This window comes from Malurus melanocephalus, unplaced genomic scaffold (assembly GCF_030028575.1).
Source record: "Malurus melanocephalus ecotype Western Australia unplaced genomic scaffold, MMel_1.1 scaffold_853, whole genome shotgun sequence".
Classification (NCBI taxonomy): Eukaryota; Metazoa; Chordata; class Aves; order Passeriformes; family Maluridae; genus Malurus; species Malurus melanocephalus.
In genome coordinates, this window is record NW_026624085.1 from 138,461 (window position 1) to 143,970 (window position 5,510).

Sequence of the window (5,510 nt, forward strand, 5' to 3'; positions counted from 1 at the left end):
CCCCGGTCCCTCTCGCTCTCCCTCACGGCCCCTCCGTGCCCACAAAGCTGCCCATGGCTGTGTTTCAGCTATCGCACCGCTCGGGAGTGTTTTGAGAAGGATCTCCCCGTTCCCAGCGCCCACCCAAAGGTGCCACAAGCACAAAGCCCCACGGGGACATCGCGGGCAGGGACCGAGGCGGTGACACGGCCCCGCTCGGGAGCTGCGCTTTCGGGAAGGGAGATTGTGATGGGGAAMGACTGCGCTCCTTCAGGGAAAAGGAGAGTTAAAACCAAAGCGAGGGTCTCCCCAAAACAAAGGTCTGTGCAGGCATGCGTGGTTGTGTTTTGCTATTATTTTGAGAGGTATTGTGTGTCTGGGTCTGGGTTAAAAGTAACCCAGAAAGGTTAACCTGCAAGGTTATTTTTAATGTTGAATTCAGTAACCTCGTCTACAGGGCAGCCTCGGAATCCAAAGGGATGACCCTATTGACGGTGGCCAGCATTATTGAGAGGGCAGAAAGGAACATCCGGAGGGACTGGAAACTACACAGAGGACAAACAAATTGCTGATATTTTAGGTTTTGCTTCTGGGATGSCAACAGCCACCTGAAGCTGAAGTCWGCATAAATCATATCTCAACAATTYGATCCTACAGTCTCTTAATACAGCCTTACCAAGCAGTCATTCACAGAAATAAAGAATTTCAGATTCCACAGCAAGTAATGAGGGAACTCTGACTACAGCTTGCAGTCTTTGTCCTCTGTTGACCAGAGGAACTTGAGTGACAGAAGTTCAAAACAAGACACTCCAATGTTACTTTTAGTTTATAAAAGCAGTGAATGCCCCCTAAGAAAAACAGTAGCCAACCGGATCTGGACAGATTCCAAATCTTCAAACCTTTCGGAGCAGTCCCTCTGGGTAACTCACCAACACAGAGGAAACTTCACACCAGTGTGGAGTCTAGCAGAAAGTGGGGAATCGGCCAAAACTTGCATTCCTGTGGCCAGTCTCCAATGAAAAAATGGTTCCTAGTCAAAAAAGAAAAAGGACGACAAGCACTTAAATAAGAAAATGCAAATAGTTAACTCTAGAGGAGTTGTTCTAAGGTTAACTCTGATAGACCAGTGCACATAAGATTTGTTGTCTTCTTGTTTCAATAAGATKTAGTGAAGAAAAAAAGAAAATGGAGAGACAACAAACATGTTGATACTTTTAGATAGACTAATCTTGTGAAAGGAAACTTGCTTGTTGTACCTGGGGATGAGACATGGGACTCTGTGGGCAAYTCAATTAGCTAATTCATGCCTTAGTGCTTTTTTTGTCAATACAGGAAAGGGAATCAATATTTCTTTATTGTGCAGAATTATTGCAAACTTGCCTTCAGTGTGCCATGCAAAGTACATTCAATATTATGGAAAAAACAGAAAGACTCATAGATAAGAACCAGCATGTGAATAACAGAGAATCAGACTGAAAGGTGGTGGATACCCTCTGCTGCTGCTCATGGAGCATTGGACCAGCAAAGGGTGTGCCTTGGGAGGAGAGGGGGAGGCGTGCAAGAAACACAATGTTCCCTGGTTTCTTAGGATCAGCTGACTTTGAACAGGGGTGAGAAGATGGTGCAGGGCTCCCAAGAGCAGAAAGGAAGGCGAAAAGGAGGAAACAGGGAGGTGTCAGTCAAGACCAGTAAATTCCTGACCCTTAGAGACAAATACCCAATGCCTGATGCTTCTGGCAGAGCTGCCTGGTTGAAAAGCAAGAGAGATCTAAGAAAAACATTTGAGTCCAGATTTGAAAGAAAGCATGCCTAGATTTCCTTTATTTGAGCATGTCTTTATCTGAGACACAGATCCTAAACTAAGCACGGATAAGCTGTTCCAAGAAACTCTAAAGCATTCCCAACACTTTGGTTAAAGCAGCAGTAGGGAGAAATCTGAGGCAGGACCATGGAAATTAGCAACTTTTACTTCTTCCTTCTTTTGCTAAAGTAGGATCCTTTTTTAGACGTTTACTTCAGGAGAAGGACAGGTTTTTTTTGTGTGTGGATTGCTGAATGGGTGAGACTCAGCCCAGCTCTAAGGGATCAGCACAGAGAAGCTGGAGGAAYATGCTCCATTTGGCAAATATTCCAGCTGTCTCCCATCTCCCTCAAAATACCCTTATAACTAAAGATGCATTTGGCACTGGCTGGACATGAGGGTGCCACAGGAATGGCAGCTATTTCAAATCGTTTGATGATGAGTTTCCTCTTCACTGTGCCAAGAAGAAGACAAAGTCTTGGCTGCTTGCTTTACAGAGCTGGTCTGAACGCTGGGTAGGAAGGGGCTGCACAGAGCCTGAGCACCTGCAAAATGTCCAGGAGGAGTTTTWGGTGCTCCAAAGAGCATTCAAACAAAAGCCTCCTCACAGCCTGAAATTCAGCTCATGCTAATTGAGCACTAGGCYTTCAAGAAAAAGGAATCCTTTCCTCCAGTCTGTAGGGCTCTGAACATAGTGGAGAGCAATGGTTTTAACTACTGCTTTAAAGGAAATGTTATAATTAGCTYTTAATTGCAGACATCATTTAGAAGCAGAAGATTGTGGTATCCTTTGGGCTGAATTTGGATACCCTAGTGTTGAATAATGTTCTGCTCTTATTCTTCTTGGTAGTAAGTTTCAAATCAGTTTTCAAAGTAACTCAGATTTTTGTGTTACAAAGAGGCTTAGGCATGGGTGGCGATGTGAGGTGGAACCAGTGGCTGAATCAGGTCTCTTGCACCTGAAACATCTCTTTCTGGTTGCAAGACACCCCTTCTCCCACTCGCTGTTCCGCTGCCCTCATAAACAAGGGTATTTTGAAGCATGTCAAGAATCAAGAGTTTGAGTAACAGCCAAGCCCATCTTATGGCTCASTGCCACCAACCTTCCCTGGCCTGTGCACTGATTCTCAGCTGGTGGCTCTGGGGCTCATTTGATTTAACTTGACAGAGAAAGCAGAACATTTTTCTGCTGTYAGTGAGCTGAATAGGTTCAAGGAAGGGTTTAGTGAGCACCAGAGGTAGCTCAAGAGACTGGGCCAGTTATGGCTGGGCAAGGAACAGCAGTGATAGGAACAGCTGCACCTTTCAGCAGAGCTTGACAGCACTGTCAAACCACAGGCAGAGTCTTGCAATCTTCTCTTTTATATTTCAGATACCAGGGTAAATGATGTGAGCCACAGCCAAGAGTTGCAGTCTGAAGTGGGACACTGCTGAAAACTACGTAAGAAAGGCTGACCCATATTGTTTGGTAGAGAAAGGGACTGGAAATCAATTCCACTTGGAAAATAGAAATTCCAGGGTCAGTCCAGGTGGAAAACCSAGAAAAGAAAGATTTTATTATAGTTTAGTCCATTCCTGAGAAGCTGAGAAGAGGATATATTGCATCCTCTGCAAAGCAATCATCCCAGTTACTCCAGGTATTGCTGGATAGGARTGGTTTGTAAAAAGGTGGCTTTACAGGCAGGAGATGGTTAATTTAATTACAGATAGACATATTTTCTGCCTCTAATTCAAATGCTGCCCAAGCACACAAGTACAGTTTGCTTGTTCTAAAGCAGTCCATTTGACCTAGATAACTTCCTCTCAAGACAAAAACTCCTCACATTCTTTTTAAAGTTCTTTCATGTTGTCCATGCAACACCCAGAGGTACAAAAGTTTTAACAAAATAAAATTAAACAAGGACTGTAAGACACATCGTACTTGACACTGAGAAACAAAAATTAWAACAGCTGACAGACATTCTAGGACTTGGCAGAAAAAATGCATTTTCTACTTAGGCTTTTGAAAATCACATTTAATGTAATGTAATGAGTAACCAGCTCAGAACTTACCTCTATGAGATTCTTGCCTTAAAAAGATGCCTAGAAGAGGTCTTGTGTGGTAATGTTATGCACTGGAAAATTTACGCAGAATKTAAATGGAAAGAGTTATTCCCAGCATTCAGAGAAAACCCCTCTTTCACTGCTCTCCATTTCCCCTCCGCTCGGTACCTCCCAGCAGCTGCCAGTCCACTCTGCTGCTTCAGAAGTCGCTTTCAACTAAGTTCCCAGTGGAGCATCTGAGATTTTTCCAAGAAAAGCTCYTGAGACTCTGAATGAACCGTCCTTTCGGCACAATCCCTGTGCCCAACAACTTTCTACATAAAAGCCCTCATTATGAATTTTGAGTCAGTGGGGTTTGCTCAGTCAGTATGTGTTGCTATCAGTCTTTCTTGACCTAGAWTAGGTGTTTCCCATATAGACTGTGCCCTAAAGCACATCCACATGCTGTGCAGGCTAACAATTATAAAAGAAAAAAGATCCAAAAGAAAATCATGTTAAGAATTTGATTCAGAATTGGCAGCTCTGTAACCTCTCCCTTAGCTGCCATCTCATTAACATATTTGTTCAAAAGCCTTTTCTCTGCTTCATTACATAATTTGTGTTACAAAATCCAGATAAACATTCATTATTCCCAGATCTAAATAATGGCGTATTGCAGTTCCTTTTTCTTCTTCTTTCATTTTTCACAGAGAAATATGGGGGACAGAAGGGGYTTGTTTAGATGGGAAATGAACCACATGGATTTCTGAGAAGCATCTGTGACAGCTGTTGTCTATGGCATTRTGATGCAATGTGCAAAGACTGGTGAATAATTCTTTCTGATACTCCTGCAAAGTGGAAGAATTCATATCAGTGCCCCTATTTGACAGACTAAAAGGTCGGTTCATATTTTCTTCATCTTCTGTATCCTGTTGTTCCACGCTGGGTAGGGTCTATCACATCAAAGACACCACTTGCATTATACAGCCATAAGAGATCAGGTACACAAATGTTTGACCTTCCTTCAGAAAGTCTTGAAACTTCTTGGCATTGAAAACATGAAGTTCTGTTCATTTTTCTCTCTAACTKACATTTCTTCCCAAGTTTCCTACGTACAAATGCATTGCTGAGGTCCAGCAAGAGACAGTTCCTGGAGCCTCTGTGCAGTCACAGGGAAGTATCCCCAGGGAGGAAAGGCAGCGCTGACTAAAGCAGAGCTGAGATTTCACCTGGCAGGTACTTGGAGACCCTGAGGTGCTCCCTGAAGGGTCACTGGGGAAACAGAGAGCCCTGGGCTCTGCTGGGGCAGGGCTGAGCAGCCTGTGCGGTGCCCTGGGGGACCCACGCTGGGTTTCTGCCCTGTGATGATGGAGGAAAACACCTCCCATGAGCTGGCTGTTTTTTTCCAAGGAGAACAGCACTGCCCCATGGAGCCAAGGAGGGTTTGTGGGGCCGAACACTACCATGACCATCCCTCAAGAGGGGAAGGGRACAGCACCATGCCTCTGCCCTCCTGCTCACCACGAGCAGTATAGTGCTCTTTGAACAAAACAAAAAGCAATAGAAAATGTGTAGGGAATAAACGCTTTCAACCCGTAACATTTCTTTGGGACAGAATTAACTGAAACTAAAAGCCATTGTTCTCAATCTTGTCCTTTTTCAAATTTGTTCAGTGAATGATGTATTACTTCTTTGTGTAAAACTTTCC